Source organism: Capricornis sumatraensis, chromosome 14 (assembly GCF_032405125.1).
Source record: "Capricornis sumatraensis isolate serow.1 chromosome 14, serow.2, whole genome shotgun sequence".
NCBI lineage: Eukaryota > Metazoa > Chordata > Mammalia > Artiodactyla > Bovidae > Capricornis > Capricornis sumatraensis.
This window is the reverse complement of record NC_091082.1, coordinates 75,061,928-75,080,591: the sequence shown is the minus strand read 5'-3', so window position 1 is coordinate 75,080,591 and position 18,664 is coordinate 75,061,928.

Here is an 18,664-nt window from a genome sequence, read left to right as displayed (position 1 = left end):
TCACTGCTTCCAGTTTTTCCCCATCTACTTGCCATGAAGTGATGAGACCAGATGCCACGATCTCAGTTTTTTGAATGCTGAGTTTTAAGTCTTACATAAGCAGCAAGAAACAACCAACTTCCCACTATCTTTCCAAGTCAGGAACTGCATGTGTTAGCAAGGACTCCTTTTTCATTAAAGGGAATTTTATTGCCTAGTCTCTGCCTTATTTTTGATTATGCAAAGATAGAAAAGAAAAGAATACATTTTGAAAAACATTTATTTATTTTGTTTATTTCTTTGGATGTGCCGGGTCTTAGTTGTGAGGGAGTTAACCAAATAGATAACTAAGTGGGCATGTCTAGTGTGCTCCAGGAAGAGGAAAGAGGTTATTGTGACTTGAGTGGAGATTGAAGGAAGGAAACAGGGAAAAAGAAAGGGGGAAAGAGAGGAAGAACAATAGAAGGGAAGACCTTATCTCAAAAATGATTTATGTAACTGCAAACTTAATTTACATTAACCTGAATCTCTGGAAGGATTACTTCCCCCAAAGCAGCACTTGTTTGTAAATGGACCTGTACTACAATATTTCAGTACTCCAGATAAATGTGTAACATAGATTCAAATGAAAATTTTGCATTTATATTTTCGATTGGAAAACTATTTGGGAAAGGAGGACATGCATTTAACTGGCATAAGTAACTTTGTTCGGTAACAGAGCTGAAGGACTTCTCTGGTGGTACAGTGGATAAGAATCTGCATGGCGATACAGGAGACACAGGTTCTATCCTTTGTCCAGGAAGACTGCACGTGCTGCATGGCTGGTAAGTCCATGTGCCACAACTACTGAGCCTGGCTCTAGACCCCCTGAGCTGCAACTACTGCAGCCTTGTTCACCTAGGGCTGGTGCTCTGCAGCAAGAGGAGCCGTTGCAATGAAAAACTCACGCACCACAGCAAGGGAGTAGGCCCCACTCACCGCAACTAGAGAAAGACTGCACACCGCAGAGAAGAACCGGCATGTGCAAAAATTAAAATAAAATAGCAGAGCTGAAAATCTGTCCATCCATCTATTTATATTTAATCCCCCAGGGCAACAAACATCTGTCCACCTACCTAGCACACTGATAAAAGGTGATAAAAGGAGATAAACACCAGGTCTGGAGTGGTTTGAGTGAATCTGGGGTGCAGCAACCTGCACCTGTCTGATACCCCAGACCAAAATATTAGTTTCAAGAATAGGAAAATGTTGGTTTCTAGTAACAAAAGCCACTCCTACTGAGTAGGTAGGTGAGTAGCTCTATATGGAATGCTAGTTTAGTCATTGATGCTTCCTTTCTGTAGCTTCTTTTTGCTTAGAGTAAGGTCAATAATAACTTTAATTGGAGTTTAATAAATGTCAACAATAAAAATGATAAATTTATTTGAAAACATTGGAGTTTATTTAAATACACACATAGCAACTTGCCAACTGCAAAGAAAAGAGCAATAAAACTGGTCAGGCTTACCTGTAATGAGTACTCAACCCTGGAAAATATCTTGAGCATCTCCCCAAACAAGAAGCAATTTTCAGTTATAATAACTTTACCAAGCATTTTACAGGCATTAATTCATTTATTCTATACAACACTTCTATGAGGTAGATACTATTGTGATCCCTAATAGATGAGAAAACTCAAGCACAGAGAATTTAAGGAAGTTGCCGAAGGTGGCATAGATGGTAAAAGGCAGAGCTGGGATTTGAACTCTAGTGTTATGGGTCCAGAGCTGAGCTCTATACCATTCAGCCTTTCCGGTGGGCGTAAGTGTTTACTGTGCAGAGCTGGGCTCTATACCAGTACCCATTCAGCCTTTCCAGTGCGTTTACTGTGAACTTAAACACATTACCAAATACTGTTCATCCATTACCTAATTTAATCCTCTTAACAAACTGTGAAACTCTGAAGTAGGTACTATTATTATAGCCATTTTTATAAATTAATTAACCAGTCTGGTTTTAGCCTCAGAATTGTTACCACCAGCTGATGTTGCCTGTAAACCATGCTCCATTTTTTTTTCTTTTTATAAAAACTGGCATACGATTTATTTACAATCCATTTTTCTTTTATTGTTGTTTTTTATGTTTCTTAAAAGCTTATTACAACAGTCAAGGTTTATATTCCTTCTGGGAATTCCCTGGCAGTCCACTGGTGAGGACTTTGCACCTCCACTGTGAGGGTTTGCGTTCAGTCCCTAGTGGAGGGACCATTTGCTTTCTTCCACTAAATTGTCTGCCAAGATTTGCATTTGGCAACTGACGACCCTTTTAGAAGTGTATTTCAGATATTATCCTTAGTTTCATACAAGAAATGAGCTAAAATTTGATATAAAAGAGGTATTGTATTATCCTTTGATTCTTCAGAATCACTTAGTTCACACATGAGAAACTGTCCAACTGAACCATTGACCAGAATCTCCTGAGAGAGACTCATATACTCATATTGAATTCCGAATACTTCCGAATTGACTCATTAATGAGAAGGTTTTGATGAGACAATGATGATCAGGGTTCCCCTTTATCAGCAAGGGCACTGAAAAGTTCAGCTCAAATCCTCGCCCTTAAACGCCGCGACACTTTCTTTTTCCCAGGGTGTCCTTTAAAATGGCCTCAGCTGCACAGCAGTTGCCACTTTTCAATGACCAGGAATCTGCCTGCAGACCATTTGTCTCTTGACGATGTTTGTTTTTGCTTCCAAGAGAACTGTTTCACTGAATGCTACCTGAGACAATCATCTCCTGGGGGATCTGATAACAAAATCATGTGGAATTTGGCAACAAAATCAGATTTGGGCTTTGAGATAATACTAATGAGAAAATGCTTTGGGGAAAAAGTTCCATCCTTAGTTATTTATGGGGCTGTTTTGTAAAACCAAAACAAACAGAGAACAAATGCATGTTCTTGATGCAAATAAAATAGTTCCTAAGACACTATACAATCATCTATAAGCTGAATTTTATTCATATTTTACCTTTTTTTTTACAAGAAAAATTTGAAAATCAGAATAATTAATATGTGCATGTGGAGCAAAAGTATTCAGTAAGCTCCAAGTTAGCAGAAATCTACAAGAAAGACAAAACACAGAACCTGTCTGTTGAACACAGGACAAGATGGAGACGATTTATGATGCCACAGCCAGATAAGACAAGTCCTGAAGCATAAAATCAAGAAAATAAAGGAGCAATTGTCCTTCTTTTGAGGCTTAGTCATCATGACAAATTTTTCTTGAGGGATGAAAACTTTGACTGAATCAGAAGAATTCTTAGATTACAGGTGGCTAACAATATGTTGAGTAGAATAAAATAAAATAGTGTTGTTGGTCATTCACTGATTTGTTGAATATTTATTGAACAATCACTCTGCCTGGATTGTATAGAACACCAGGGTCAGATCCATGGGCGATAAAAAGAAGTAGATGACTTTGATTGGTCCTAGCCCTTGCAGACAGAAGACAGACGTAAAAAAAAAATACTTTCACTCCAAAGCTGTCTATGAATGGTAGCATATGGAAGGAAAAACGAAAGTGAAAGTTGCTCAGTTGTGTCTGACTCTTTGTGACCCCATGGACTACACAGTCCACGGAATTCTCCAGGCCAGAATACTGGAATGGGGAGTCTTTCCCTTCTCCAGGGGATCTTCCCAACCCAGGGATGGAACCCAGGTCTCCAGCATTGCAGGCGAATTCTTTACCAGCTGAGCCATAAGGGAGGATGGCAAAGACACTGAATATGTTTTTGCAATGTTAAGACAGACTTTCCTGCTATTCCAGTGGTTAAGGGTCTGTGTTTCCAACAGAGGGTATGGATTTGATCCCTGGTCGGGAAATAGTGATCCCACGTACCTTGCGGTGTGGCTCCCCAGAAAGATAGGAAACTCCACTGTGAACTGGGAGAAAAAATTTCTCTTAAAGAGAGGCCAAATAAAATAAAGGCTGACAGGAGATACCTGACTATTGGTTGCAATCCTGACACCCTTTCAATTTCTTTTCCCAGAACTTTCCTGGACCTAGCTTTATTATTCCTTCAGAGTCTATAAGATTAAATAAAGAGCCCTGTATAATAAGTTCCCAATGTTTCCAAAGTTACCTAAAGCTAGTATTATTTACAACCACAGTATTCTAACAGTGATAGGGAAAAACAGGTCGTAGAACAAGTCAGGAGGTTATTGCAGTATTCGAATTGAAAGAGGACGACAGCCTAAACAAGCTTGAAAACCCTGAGAAGGAAAAGAAAATGGATCAGTTACTGATATCCAAGGCAGACAACAACTCTTACTGATCTATTGGACAGGACAATGTGGCAAAAATAATTGCTTAGTTCAGTTCAGTTCAGTCACTCAGTCGTGTTCAACTCTTTGCGACTCCATGATCCACAGCACGCCAGGCCTCCCTGTCCATCACCAACTCCCGGAGTTCACCCAAACTCATGTCCATCGAGTCAGTGATGCCATCCAGCCATCTCATCCTCTGTCATCCCCTTCTCCTGCCCCCAATCTCTCCCAGCATCAGGGTCTTTTCCAATGAGTCAACTCTTCACATGAGGTGGCCAAAGTACTGGAGTTTCAGCCTCAGCATCAGTCTTTCCAATGAACACCCAGGACTGGTCTCCTTTAGGATGAACTGGTTGGGTCTTCTTGCAGTCCAAGGAACTCTCAAGAGTCTTCTCCAACACCACAGTTCAAAAGCATCAACTCTTTGGCCCTCAGCTTTCTTCACAGTCCAACTCTCACATCCATGCATGACTACTGGAAAAACCATAGCCTTGACTAGATGGACCTTTGTTGGCAAAGTAATGTCTCTGCTTTTCAATATACTATCTAGGTTGGTCATAACTTTCCTTCCAAGGAGTAAACGTCTTTTGATTTCATGACTGCAATCACCATCTGCAGTGATTTTGGAGCCCAGAAAAATAAAGTCTGACAGTTTCCACTGTTTCCCCATCTATTTCCCATGAAGTGATAGGACCAGATGCCATGATCTTCATTTTCTGAATGTTGAGCTTTAAGCCAATTTTTTCACTTTCCTCTTTCACTTTGATCAAGAGTCTTTTTAGTTCCTCTTCACTTTCTGCCATAAGGGTGGTGTCATCTGCATATCTGAAGTTATTGATATTTCTCCCGGCAATCTTGATTCCAGCTTGTGCTTCTTCCAGCCCAGTGTTTCTCATGATGTACTCTGCATATAAGTTAAATAAGCAAGGTGACAATATGCAGCCTTGACGTACTTTTTTTCCTATTTGGAACCAGTCTTTTGTTCCATGTCCAGTTCTAACTGTTGCTTCCTGACCTGCATACAGATTTCTCAAGAGGCAGGTCAGGTGGTCTGGTATTCCCATCTCTCTCAGAATTTTCCACAGTTGATTGTGATCCACACAGTCAAAGGCTTTGGCATAGTCAATAAGGCAGAAATAGATGTTTTTCTGGAACTCTCTTGCTTTTTCTATGATCCAGTGGACGTTGGCAATTTGATCTCTGGTTCCTCTGCCTTTTCTAACACCAGCTTGAACATCAGGGAGTTCACGGTTCACGTATTGCTGAAGCCTGGCTTGGAGAATTTTGAGCATTACTTTACTAGCGTGTGAGATGAATGCAATTGTGTGGTAATTTGAGCATTCTTTGGCCTTGCCTTTCTTTGGAATTGGAATGAAAACTCACCTTTTCCAGTCCTGTGGCCACTGCTGAGATAATTGCTATATGTTTACAAAACCATTATGTTCTTCTGGGCACACTGCTAAATATTGGTACAAGTATCGAGGTGGTCCATGAATTCTCACCGTGGTATATAAGTAAAAGTTACATGTCAGTCTAGTCCAAGGTAATTAAGAAAAGGCTCAGAGGTAAAAAAAAATCCGCATGCCAATGCAGGAGTTGTGGGTTTGATCTCTGTGTTGGGAAGATCCCCTGGAGAAGGAAATGGCAACTCCCGCCATTTTTCTTGCCTGGGAAATTCTCATGAGAAGAGGAGCCTGGCAGGCTGTAGTCCCTGCGGTTGCAAATGAGTTGGACATAACTTAGCAACTAAACAACCACAACAAATACTTTCTCCACTCTCATTTTTGTCCAGCCAGTCAAAAGAAAAGACTCTTACGATGGTAGTATTTCCAGATAGATGAATCTTGAATCCCTGAGTCACCAGTTTGTGATTTGTTACTTTTATAGTGAAATTGTCTTTAGTAGCAATTGTTTTCTATGGAATCCAAGGTACCCCTAGTTTTTGAAATGTTGTGATATTTTCCTTATTTTGCTGCTCTGGAGCCAGTTTTTACTACTGCTCAGCTGAGATACTATCGCACCATCTGTGTTCCAAGTGGCAGGTTTACAGTTCCCACATGTGTCTGTGTTTTCCTGCTCTGTCCCGTTTCTCATCGAAGCGGTACTCTTTCCAGTGTCCTGCTTTTAGGCAGACATCTCGTTTTCAACTGTTTGCTTGCCTCATGCAGGTTCAAGGCTTTATCTGCTTTCATTCTTTCTTTCTTCGTTTCTTTTTTCTTTTGGCTATACCATTGAGCATGCAGGATCTTAGTGCCCAAACCAGGGATCAATCCCAGGCCCCTTGCAGTAGAAGCACAGAGTTCTAACTGTTGGACTGCCAGGAATTCCCTGCTTTCTTCATAGACATTAAAATCACAGCTAGTTAGACATTAAGCAAATGTTCAGATTCCAGATCTTCTAAGGACATAGTGGAAAAGGCGTGAGCCTGTTATTACTGACGGTGAATGCTCTTTTCATTCCTTGGATTTTCTTTTTATTTGTTTTGAGCAGTCGTGTATAGAGTATGATGATGTAGTTTTTATATTCTATACCATACTTTTTTTTTAATTAAAAGGGTTTCCTACTAACTTAGACTGCTGTGTTATCAGAGACAAAAATACAGGATGTCTATTTGGTTATGTTTACTTGAGGGCTCCATTGAACATACAGTGGATATGTTTAATATTTAACAGGCTATCTGGGTCTGAAGTTTTAAAGACAGATCTGGGATGGATCCATAAAATCAGAATAAAAACAATGAGTTTACCTGGATTGATGATACAAAGAAAGAAAAAGAGAAGATGAAAATAATAGGAACTTTGAGAAAAACACTAATGTTTAATGAGTAGAAAAATAGAGGATGATTAAGGAAAAGTTATGCTCCCCTCAGATAGCTCAGATGATAAAAATCCACCGGCAATTCAGGAGACCCAGGCTCAACCTCAGGGTCAGGAAGATCCCTTGGAGAAGGGAATGGCTGCCCACTCCAGTATTCTTGCCTGGAGAATTCCATGGACAGAGGAGCCTGCTGGGCTATAGTTCATGGCGGTGCAAAGAGTCAGATATGAGTGACCAACTAACACTTTAAGGAAAAGTTAGAAAGAATAGTGGTAGGATGAGGGAAGGGAAGGGAGGCTCAAGAGGGAGTCTATATATATATTTATATATATATAATAATGACTGATTCATGTTGTTGTACAGCAGAAATAAGCACATCTTAAAGCAATTTTTCTCCAATTGAAAAAAAAAGGAGTATGTGAAAGTACTGGGAGAAATAGGTTGCAATCATTGTCAGTTTCAAATGTAAAGTCAAGCCCTTCAATTTACAAGAAATATTTAAGTGAGGTGTCAAAAATGACACAGGCTTGAATAAATCATATGAGATTCTTGGACAGAAGGCAGTCTTTTGCAGTGGCAGTAAATTTACTAAAGAAGATTAATCCAATGTCTTTGGTCATAGGTAGTATACTTTTACATAGTTTCCATGATTTTGCGATGGGGGCCGTAGAAGCATCTGTCATGGCCCTGGGCATTCTACCAGCAACTGAGTGTACCCTTGGCTCAGGCTAGTCTACCAAATAGAATACAAAGTGAAAAGTGAAAGTGTTAATTTCTCAGTCATGTCCCACTCTTTGTGACCCCATGGACTGTAGCCCACCAGGCTTTGCTGTCCATGGAATTCTCCAGGCAAGAACACCGGAGTGGATAGCTATTCCCTTCTCCAGAGGGTCTTCCCAACCCAGGGACTGAAACCAAGTCTCCTACATTGCAGGTGGATTCTTTTTTTTTTTTTTTTTTTTATTTTATTTTTTTATTTTATTTTTTTTTAATTTTAAAATCTTTAATTCTTACATGTGTTCCCAAACATGAAACCCCCTCCCACCTCCCTCCCCATAACATCTCTGTGGGTTATCCCCATGCACCAGCCCCAAGCATGCTGTATCCTGCGTCAGACATGGACTGGCGATTCAATTCTTACATGATAGTATACATGATAGAATGCCATTCTCCCAAATCATCCCACCCTCTCCCTCTCTCTCTGAGTCCAAAAGTCCGTTATACACCGCTGTGTCTTTTTTCCTGTCTTGCATACAGGGTCGTCATTGCCATCTTTCTAAATTCCATATATATGTGTTAGTATACTGTATTGGTGTTTTTCTTTCTGGCTTACTTCACTCTGTATAATCGGCTCCAGTTTCATGCAGGTGGATTCTTTACCATCTGAGCCACCAGGGAAACCCATAAATAAATAGAAGAGAAAATAATCTCACAAATCACACACAGACAGTTTCTCGATTCCTTTCCCTCTGCCAGGGTCTCTTTTCTCTTTTCCATGTTCTATCCTTCAGGAACATGAGATCAATTGGAGAGTGAGAGAGATGGCTTGGATACCCCAGGACCAATGGCAATGCAGTCCTCCATCCAGTTGAGGTATTTTATCAGCAACTGTTTGTCCTGCCATTTCTGATGGGCCTGAATCCAGATACATTGCCCTTTACCATTTTAAAGGCCAAAATCAAGAAGCAGGGATGTTATTCATAGTATCAAGTGCTGCGGAGGGCAGAAGAGGATTCAGATAAATTTCCTAGCTAATAATAGCAATACGTCCATTTAAATTACTGACCACAGTTTCAGCAGAAAAAAAAATAGGTGAAAGGCAAACTGTAGCACGTGGAAAATGAAAGAAAATTTGAGGAGATAAAGAAGACCGAGAAATGTTGCCATTTTAGTAAGTGTGGCTCAGGAGAAAAGGGAAATAGGTTGGTGACCAGGACAGGAAGTAGGGACCAGGAATGTTTGTTTGTTGTTATTTGATGATTGGGTCATTTGTATATGTTAGCAGCTAAGGGGAAAGTCAGAAAAGAGGCAAATATGGTGTCAAGAAGGATAGGTAAAGAGAAAAGTTTCCTAAAGGGAGATGGACACCAAGAGAACAACTCTGGGAGAGACTCAAAATGTCATCTGGTCAATATTCTTTTTCAAGGATCAGTGTTAGTTGATCAGTTGCGTCCAACTCTTTGTGACCCCATGGACTGTAGCCCGCCAGGTCCCTCCATCCATGGAATTTTCCAGGCAGGAATACTGGAGTGGGTTGCCATTTCCTTCCTCAGGGGATCTTCCCGACCCAGGGATCAAACCCAGGTCTCCTGCATTGCAAGCAGATTCTTTACTGACTGAGCTACTAGGGAAGTACCAATTTTTTTTGTTTGTTTTTGCTGTGCCACACAGCTTACATGCTCTTAGTTCCCAGATCAGGGATTGAAACAGGGTCCATGGCAATGAAAGCTCCAAGTCCCAACCATTGGACCACCAGGAAACTCCCAAATCAGACTCTTTAAGCAGCAATAGGTTTGGGGAATTCCCTGGTGGCCTAGTGGTTGGGATTCAACTTTCACTGTCATGGCCCAGGTTCAAGTCCCAGGTTCAGTTCCCTGGGGAACTGAGATCCCACAAGCTGTGCGGTGCAGCCAATAAGGGAAATGAAGGTTTCACATCTACTTTGTTAACTAGTTAGTTGGCTTCAATTTTCTACCTAATAAGTTTTCTTAAATTTTCCACTATGGAGAACAGTGTGAAGATTCCTTAAAAAACTGGAAATAGAACTGCCTTATGACCCAGCAATCCCACTGCTGGGCATACACACCAAGGAAACCAGAATTGAAAGAGACACGTGTACCCCAATGTTCATCACAGCACTGTTTATAATAGCCAGGACATGGAAGCAACCTAGATGTCCATCAGCAGATGAATGGATAAGAAAGCTGTGGTACATATACACAATGGAGTATTACTCAGCCATTAAAAAGAATTCATTTGAATCAGTTCTAATGAGGTGGATGAAACTGGAGCCGATTATACAGAGTGAAGTAAACCAGAAAGAAAAACACCAATACAGTATACTAACACATATGTATGGAATTTAGAAAGATGGGGACAATAACCTTGTATGCGAGACAGCAAAAGAGACACAGATGTATAGAATAGTGTTTTGGACTCTGTGGGAGAGGGAGAGGGTGAGATGATTTGGGAGAATGGCATTGAAACATGTATAATATCATATAAGAAATGAATTGCCAGTCTAGGTTCGATGCAGGATACAGGATGCTTGGGGTTGGTGCACTGGGATGACCCAGAGGGATGGTACAGGGAGGGAGGTGGGAAAGGGGTTCAGGATGGGGAACACATGTACACCCATGGCGGATTCATGCTGATGCATGGCAAAACCAAAACAATATTGTAAAGTAATTAGCCTCCAAATAAAATAAATAAATTTAAAATTAAAAAAAAAATTTCCTGTGCTGTTACTTGTATAATTTTTGTCCATTAAAGAAATTATTTTGATATATATTAGTAGAAAGCCCAACCTATCTCATTTTGAAGAATTTATCTTTATAATCTTAAGTTCCTTTTCTCCTACCACAAATGTTCCTCTTAAGTTCAAGTTTTATTTTAAAATAGGTTGTAATTCAAAAATCAGGTAAATTAGCTTAAAGGAAGAACAGGGATTCATTTATGTTTGTGTATTTATATTATTAGTCCCAAAGATGCAACAAGATATGAAATTTAAAGAAACTGAGTTATCTCTGAAAAGCATTTTGGGACTAGTGGAACCATTGTTATTTCCAAGAACAAAGATGTTAAAATGTCAAGTTAATTCTTAGTTATTCACAGAGTTTGACATAGGCTTGAATCAAGAATCTAAAACAATAAAAGAATCATGCATTTAAGACAACTTTATTTCTGGAAGATAATCATGGAATTTATATTTGTATATAGAGATTCTGATGCTTTGAATCATTTAGATTTTCCCCAAAAAATGAACCTACAGTGTAAATATCTACCTTTTTGTTAGATTCACTTTGGTGCTGCTGCCAAACACCAGGCTTAGCCAGAGCTACATCTGCCTTATTTCAGGAAATCAATTATCTTGCTTGTTTATGCTGGTACCTACTGTAGGCAATTGCATTGGCTAAAATGGGAATTATTTTATTATGTAAAAAGTGTTTGTTTTATCATGTCAGTGAAGAATCTACCTAATTAAGTACAGAAAGTAACAGCATTGGTAAGAATTTTTAGGCACTGTTGAGAATTAATTTTATGCTACTATCAGATTCTTACAAACTCTGCAGATTTTTCTATGTTCCCACTGGATCCTACTCATTTATCTGTTATTAAATTATTACTATATGTTGGAAGTTCCTCAGGAACAAGGTTTTGTACAAGCTACGAAAGGGGATGGGCTTCCCAGGTGGCTCAGTGATAAATAATCCTCTTGCCAATGCAGGAGACATAAGAGATGCAGGTTTGATCCTTAGATTGGGAAGATCCCTTGGGGAAGAAATGGCAACTCAATTCAGTATTCTTGCCTGGGGAATTCCATGGACAGAGGAGCCTGGTGGGCTCCATGGGGCTACAAAAGAGTCGGACACAGCTTAATGACTGAACAATAGCAAGAGTATGGAAGAGAATACATAGCTGCTATTTGGAGCAGGAAGAAAAACAGACCAAAAAAAAAAGAAGGGCAAGTGAGGGCTCCAAGAGGAAGGGCCCTCTAAAGAGGGATGGGAAGATTAGTTTGCACTTAAGAGGAGTTTGGGCAGTGGCTCTAGGCTCTAGGAGGGGCTTCCCCAATGGCTCAGTTGTAAAGAATCCACCTGCCAATCCAGGAGACACGGGTTCATTCCCTGGGTCAGGAAATCCCCTGGAGGAGGAAATGGCAGCCCACTCCAGGATTCTTGCCTGGAAAATTCCATAGACAGAGGAGCCTGGAAGGCTACAGTCCATGGGGTCAGAAAGAGTCAAATATGACTGAGCAACTAAGCACACAAACACAAACACGCACACATTAGACTCTAGGAAGGGACAATGGAATTCATGGCCCTGGTGTGGCAATCTGTAATTAGACCCAGCTTTCAAGCTGATGTACCCTAGTTATGTTGCTACATTGTGAAAGAGTTACAGATACGTTTAAATCCTGATTCCCTTGCCCTTGAGGGTTCTAGATGAGATCTCAGCCCAGTTGTCCTAAGACACAAGTAAACGTGTCGGTTCACCACAATGTGCCATACATACAATATCATTATCTGCGTATTATAAAATGTCTTGGGAAGTATTGCCTTAAAAGAAATAGTTTAAGTTGTAGCTAGCATGTGGAGTAAAAATTAAGGAGGAGAGGGAAATGAGGACACCAACGGTAAAGCACAGAAACATCATGAAAGGTCTGTAAACCATGAGAAAGATTTGGGAGGGATGATTTAATAGACATAGGCAAATAACTAACATGAAGAGATTTGCATTTTTGAAAAAACACTCTGTATGCTCTGAGAGGTGAGATTGGAAGGTCAGCCATGGAAGACTGGTCAATATGCTATCATAGCAACTCAGGAAAGAGTAGTGGTTCCTGGACAGGGAAAAAGGTAAGGTGATGAAGAGTGTGAATCAGTTCCAGGATGTTAAGGAGATAGAAACTATAGAACCCAGAGATTAAGGACAAGCTAGAGAGAAAATAAATACTAGAGAAGGGAAAGATTGAGAGCAGGAGGGGAAGGGGGCGACAGAGAATGAGAAAGTTGGATAGCATCATCAACTCAATGGACATGAGTTTGAGCAAAGCCCAGGAGATAGTGAAGGACAAGGAAGCCTGGTGTGCTGCAGTCCATGGGGTTGCCAAGAGTTAGACACAACTTAGCCACTGAACAACAGAGAGAAAGGAGGGGTAAAGGTCAAGGATGACATGCAGGCATTTGGTTTAATCCATTAGGTCGATGATAATAGTAATGGTGGGTGTTTACCCAGCACTTTTAATTTTATGTATTCATTTTTGGTGGTGCTGGGTCTCCGTTGCCGCGTGGGCTTTTTCTCTAGCTGCAGAGAGCATGGCTACTCTCTAGTTGGGCACTGGCTTCTCATTGTGGTGCTTCTCTAGTTGCAGGGCATGGGTTCTAGGGCATGCAGTCTTCAGCAGCTGCGGCACGTGAGCTCAGTCGTTGCAGCCCCCAGGCTCTAGAGGACAGGCTCAACAGTCGTGGCACACGGGCTTAACTGCTCTGCTGCGCGTGAATCCTCCCACACCAGAGGCTGAACCCATACCTCCTGCATTGGCTGGCAGATTCTTCACCACTGAGCAACCTGGGAAGCCCTGAGTGCTATTTTGTGATTATATCCAGGTGCCTGGCACTCTTTCAAGGATTATATCAACTCCCTTAATGCTACAAGTGAGCAGTTATAACTCACTTAATGCTCATCATACTCCTATAAGACAGATACTATAAAATAATCCCATTCATGGATGAAAAAAAAATGAGGCCCAAAGGCAATTTTGTTAGTAAAAGATAAGAACCTGGATTTGAGCCCAAGAAGACTGACTCTAGCACCCACTTCTTTATTTCTGCATTATACCATCTCTGGTGCAGTTCAGTAAAATTGAGAACATAGGAAATGGATCAGATTTTAGTATGAAACTGATGAGTTCAGTCTTGGACATTGTTTTGGGCTAGATTATCCCCCTCTCCCCCACACCCAAATTCATATGTTAAGCTCAGCCTCCAGAGTGGCTGTATTTGGAGATAGGGCCTTTCCTTTGTGGAGATGTTTAAGATTAAATGAGAATATAAGGGTAGGACCCTAATCTGAAGGACTGTGGCTTTATAAGAAAAGGAAGAAAAGCATTCCCTAGACCACCATCATAGACCACCCAGGGCATAGTGAAAAGATGTCAGCAGATGAGCCCACTGGAACCCAATCATGTAGGCACCCTGATCTCAGACTTCTAGCCTCTACCATTATAAGAAAATAAATGTCTATTGTTTAAAAGCAGCTATTCAGTGGTATTTTGCTATGATAGCCTGAGCAGACTAAGGCAAATACGTCCCTGTGGAAATACAAGGGGAGCTGTGTGCATGAATCTGTTACTCAGAAGAGCTGCCGGAATAGACCTGTGGATTTGGGAGTCATCAGCATACGGATGGAAAATTGAACCATGGGCCTTAATGAGATTGACTGGCAAGAGTATCTGTAATAAAGAAAGCTAAGGATAAAGCCCATGGAAACACCAACATTTAAGAAATAGGCAACAGATGGCAAGCTGGCGGAACAGACTGCTTAAGAAGAATCAGCAAGGAAAAGAATAGAGAAAAAAAGAGAAAACAGGAGAATGTAATATCACAGCATCAAGGAAAGAAAGATTCCAAGAGAAAGGAACAAGGAGCAATGTTCAATGCTCCTGAAAATTATATGGAATAGTAATTATCCATTGAATTTAACTATAAGAAATCACTAATTCTTAGAATGAATTTATTATAATAGACTTGTAGAGGCAGAAGCCATATAGAAAAGTAAGAAGACTAAGGGGTTGTTGGAAGTGGTGAGAGTAGGTCACTCATTCAAAGAGATGTACTTACTAGGAAAGAAAGATAGGTAGAAGCTTTTGTTGATCTTAAAACAGGAGAGCTTGAAGCAATATTAAAACTGATAGGAAGGACAGAATGAAAATGTGATAGGAGAGAGGTGGTTCATTAACAGATGAAGAAGCACAGGCCTCTCAGGTACAAAGATGAACTTTAAAAAGAGGAAAACCATTTCTTTAAAAGAGAAGAAAAAGAGAAAATTGAGTATGGATGCAGATGAATATTTAGACTTAAACACGATGGTAAGAGGTCTCTTATTTGATGGCATATATGTCCTTCAGAATTAGGCATTAAAATGTCCTAAGAATAAGGGGGAAGTTGGGGAGGCGTTGAGTAGAAGTTTACTTTGCTGGTGCAGTGCTGGAAACGTGATATTCATCCATGCTTGGAATTTCACAGGCAGGGGTAACAGTAGATTGGGATGTAGATTATCAGTAAAAGAAACGTTAGAATGTGAATCATGTAATCAGATGGAGGGGAAGGTTGAGTTATTGGGAGAAAAACTGATAGGTGAAGATAAAGGAAAAGTGTCCTGGAATCCCAAGTTCTCGGAAAATCCCAGAATAGAAAATGGAAGTGTAAATGACAAAGATATTGTCACCAGAGAGTAGGATGACTGAGTTGAAGATTTCAAGTTCTTTATGGTGACAAGGTCTAGAGGGTGATCTTTGGAAACGAGTTGCTTTTATAAAAGAAATAAAGAAGAGAGCGTATGAACAGAGAGAGTCTTTTTAAGCAAGTAGTCAAAATGGCACCTGAAACTCTCAGATCAACCTCATCCCTTTCTAGTTCAAGCATGAGAACAAACAGAGAAAGCAATCATTGTCCTCGCACACTGTAGGAGGGAGCCTCAGAAGGATATTTCAAAATCAGGACACATGGACCCACACCCTTGAGAAACCTCTGGCACATCCACGCTTTCCATGTCTTTAGCACTTTACTCCTGCCAAACATAGCCTTCGCTTAGCAATAAGGTAACTGTACCTGTAGACAAGGAGCCCGGCAGACTGAAAGCTCAGTGAAATATCTGAAGCTGTTTGTCTATCACCCCAGCTTTGACACCTCCAGTGACAACATAACCATCTAGAATACCAACACCTTTGTACTTTTTCCTGTTGTTAAAAAGGCTATCTCCTGATGGTGTTGCAGCCTATAGTTACAAGATGGCAATGTTTCCAAGGGTTCTTTTTACACATGTTGAAAGAATAATGTGGGAATAATGTTAGAATAATGTTGACATCAGTGGAATAATATAATGCACACAGAAAAGTTAAAATCAAAGTAAGGAAAACGTGTGGAAGAAAAACTGGCTTTGATCAAGTTTTATTAAATCAGAAATCAGAATTATGAATGCAATCTAATAAACCATTCTTCCACCACCTTCAAAACATGAAAAAGATAACTTTTGCTTTTTCCCATTTCTAAAACCACCACTAGAAACTCGCTTTTCCCTGTGTTCCTTCCAGGATATGGATCATTTCGTTTATTTTTAAAATTTATTTTATTGTTATTACTAGTATTTTGGTTGCTCTGGGTCTTTGTTGTTATGCACGGGCTTTCTCTAGTTGCAGAGAGCAGGAGCTACTAGTTGCAGCGTGTCCAGCTTCTCACTGTGGTGGCTTCTCTTGTTGCAGAGCATAAGCTCTAGGTCTTCAGAAGTTGTGTATGAGGGCTTAGTTGCTCTGCAGGATGGGGAATCTTCATGAATCAAGGGTCAAACCCGTGTCCCCTGCATTGGCAGGTGGATTCTTATCCGCCGTACCATCAGGGAAGCCCCATGTATCACTTCTGTCTTGGACCTCTCAGTATCTCTTGGGTCAGATTTGAAGAATACTGCCTCTGGATCTTCTACAAGAGTCATCATTTTTGCCCATATTTGAAGGTTAGGGTCTATGGGCTGCTTGTTGTCATGAGCAGGTCTCCTGAATATCATTCTCCATTCACACAGGGGTGACCATCTTTTCCAAACATTACTCAGTTCAGTTCAGTTCAGTTGCTCAGTCGTGTCTGACTCTTTGCGACCCCATGAATCGCAGCACTCCAGGCCTCCCTGTCTATCACCAACTCCCAGAGTTCACTCAGACTTACATCCATCAAGTCCGTGATGCCATCCAGCCATCTCATCCTCGGTCGTCCCCTTCTCCTCCTGCCCCCAATCCCTCCCAGCATCAGAATCTTTTCCAATGAGTCAACTCTTCACATGAGGTGGCCAAAGTACTGGAGTTTCAGCTTCAGCATCATTCCCTCCAAAGAAATCCCAGGGCTGATCTCCTTCAGAATGGACTGGTTGGATCTCCTTGCAGTCCAAGGGACTCTCAAGAGTCTTCTCCAACACCACAGTTCAAAAGCATCAATTCTTTGGCACTCAGCTTTCTTCACAGCCCGACTCTCACATCCATACATGACTACTGGAAAAACCATAGCCTTGACTAGACGGACCTTAGTCGGCAAAGTAATGTCTCTGCTTTTGAATATGCTCTCTAGGTTGGTCATAACTTTTCTTCCAAGGAGTAAGCATCTTTTAATTTCATGGCTGCAGTCACCATCTGCAGTGATTTTCGAGCCCCCCAAAAATAAAGTCTGACACTGTTTCCACTGTTTGCCCATCTATTTCCCATGAAGCGATGGGACCGGATGCCATGATCTTAGTTTTCTGAATGTTGAGCTTTAAGCCAACTGTTTCGGTCTCCATTTTCACTTTCATCAAGGGGCTTTTTAGTTCCTCTTCACTTTCTGCCATAAGGGTGGTGTCATCTGCATATCTGAGGTTATTGATATTTCTCCCGGCAATCTTGATTCCAGCTTGTGCTTCTGCCAGCCCAGCATTTCTCATGAAACATTACTCACCATCCATTTAAATCCTGTCATCTCCTCTTTAAGTCTTCTCTGGCCATCATGAGCTGCAGAGAGTTCTCTTTCCTGCAGCATGAGCTACATAGCTGAACATGAATTTATTGGATGCCTAATAAGATGCAGGCACTGTACTAGGTTCTGGTAATGTTTTGTTGAATAATACGGCTTATCTAAACAATGACACTTTCCAACTGTGGTGCTAGAGAAGACTCTTGAGTCTTGCAGACCCTTGGACTGCAAGGAGATCAAACCAGTCAATCCTAAAGGAAATCAACCTTGCATATTCATTGGAAGGACCAGTACTGAAGCTGAAGCTCCAATACTCCAGCCATCTGATGCAAAGAGCCAACTCATTGGAAAAGACCCTGATGCTGGGAAAGATTGAGGGCAGGAGAAAGGGGTGGAAGAAGTTGAGATGGTTGGATAGCATCACCAACTCAATGGACCTGAGTTTGAGCAAACTCCAAGAGATGATGAGGGACAGGGAAGCCTGGTGTGCTGGATTCCATGGGCTTGCAAAGAGTCAGATGCAACTGAGCAACTGAACAACAATAAAGAGTATAAACAAGGGGCAAAATGCAGAGTAAAGAAATAAATACTTGGTAAGTAAACTTTTTAGCAGAGGTTTAAGGTGGAATAAAATAAATTTTTAAGCCTTCTCTTCTACAGACCAAGACTTTAATTTTCAGAGTATCCCTTACAGTTTTACATAAGAAAAAACTGGCCAGAAGAGTCTACAAGGAAGGAACTCACATAAAGGTCATGTGATAAAACAGAAATCATCTGGCTCATTCCAAAGCCAAGCTTTGACCACTTTACTGAAGCTGCCTCCATAGGCTAGGACAGGGCTTATTACATTAACAAGCATTTATTGAGTACTTGTTACAAGCCAAGCATTATGTAAGCATTCATTTAATTCTTATGTCCATGGTATGAAGTGGACCCTATTATCCTTATTTTAAAGATAAAAAAAAAAAAATTACTAGAGAAGAGGTAACATACCTTGTCCAGGGTCTGCCAGCAAGTAAAACACGGCCAGTATTCTAACTCATTTTCTCTGACTGCAGAATTCAAGATCTTTATTATTTTATGAGCACTTAAAGGTTAGGATTCTAGATTGTAGTCATGACTCCATCGTTATG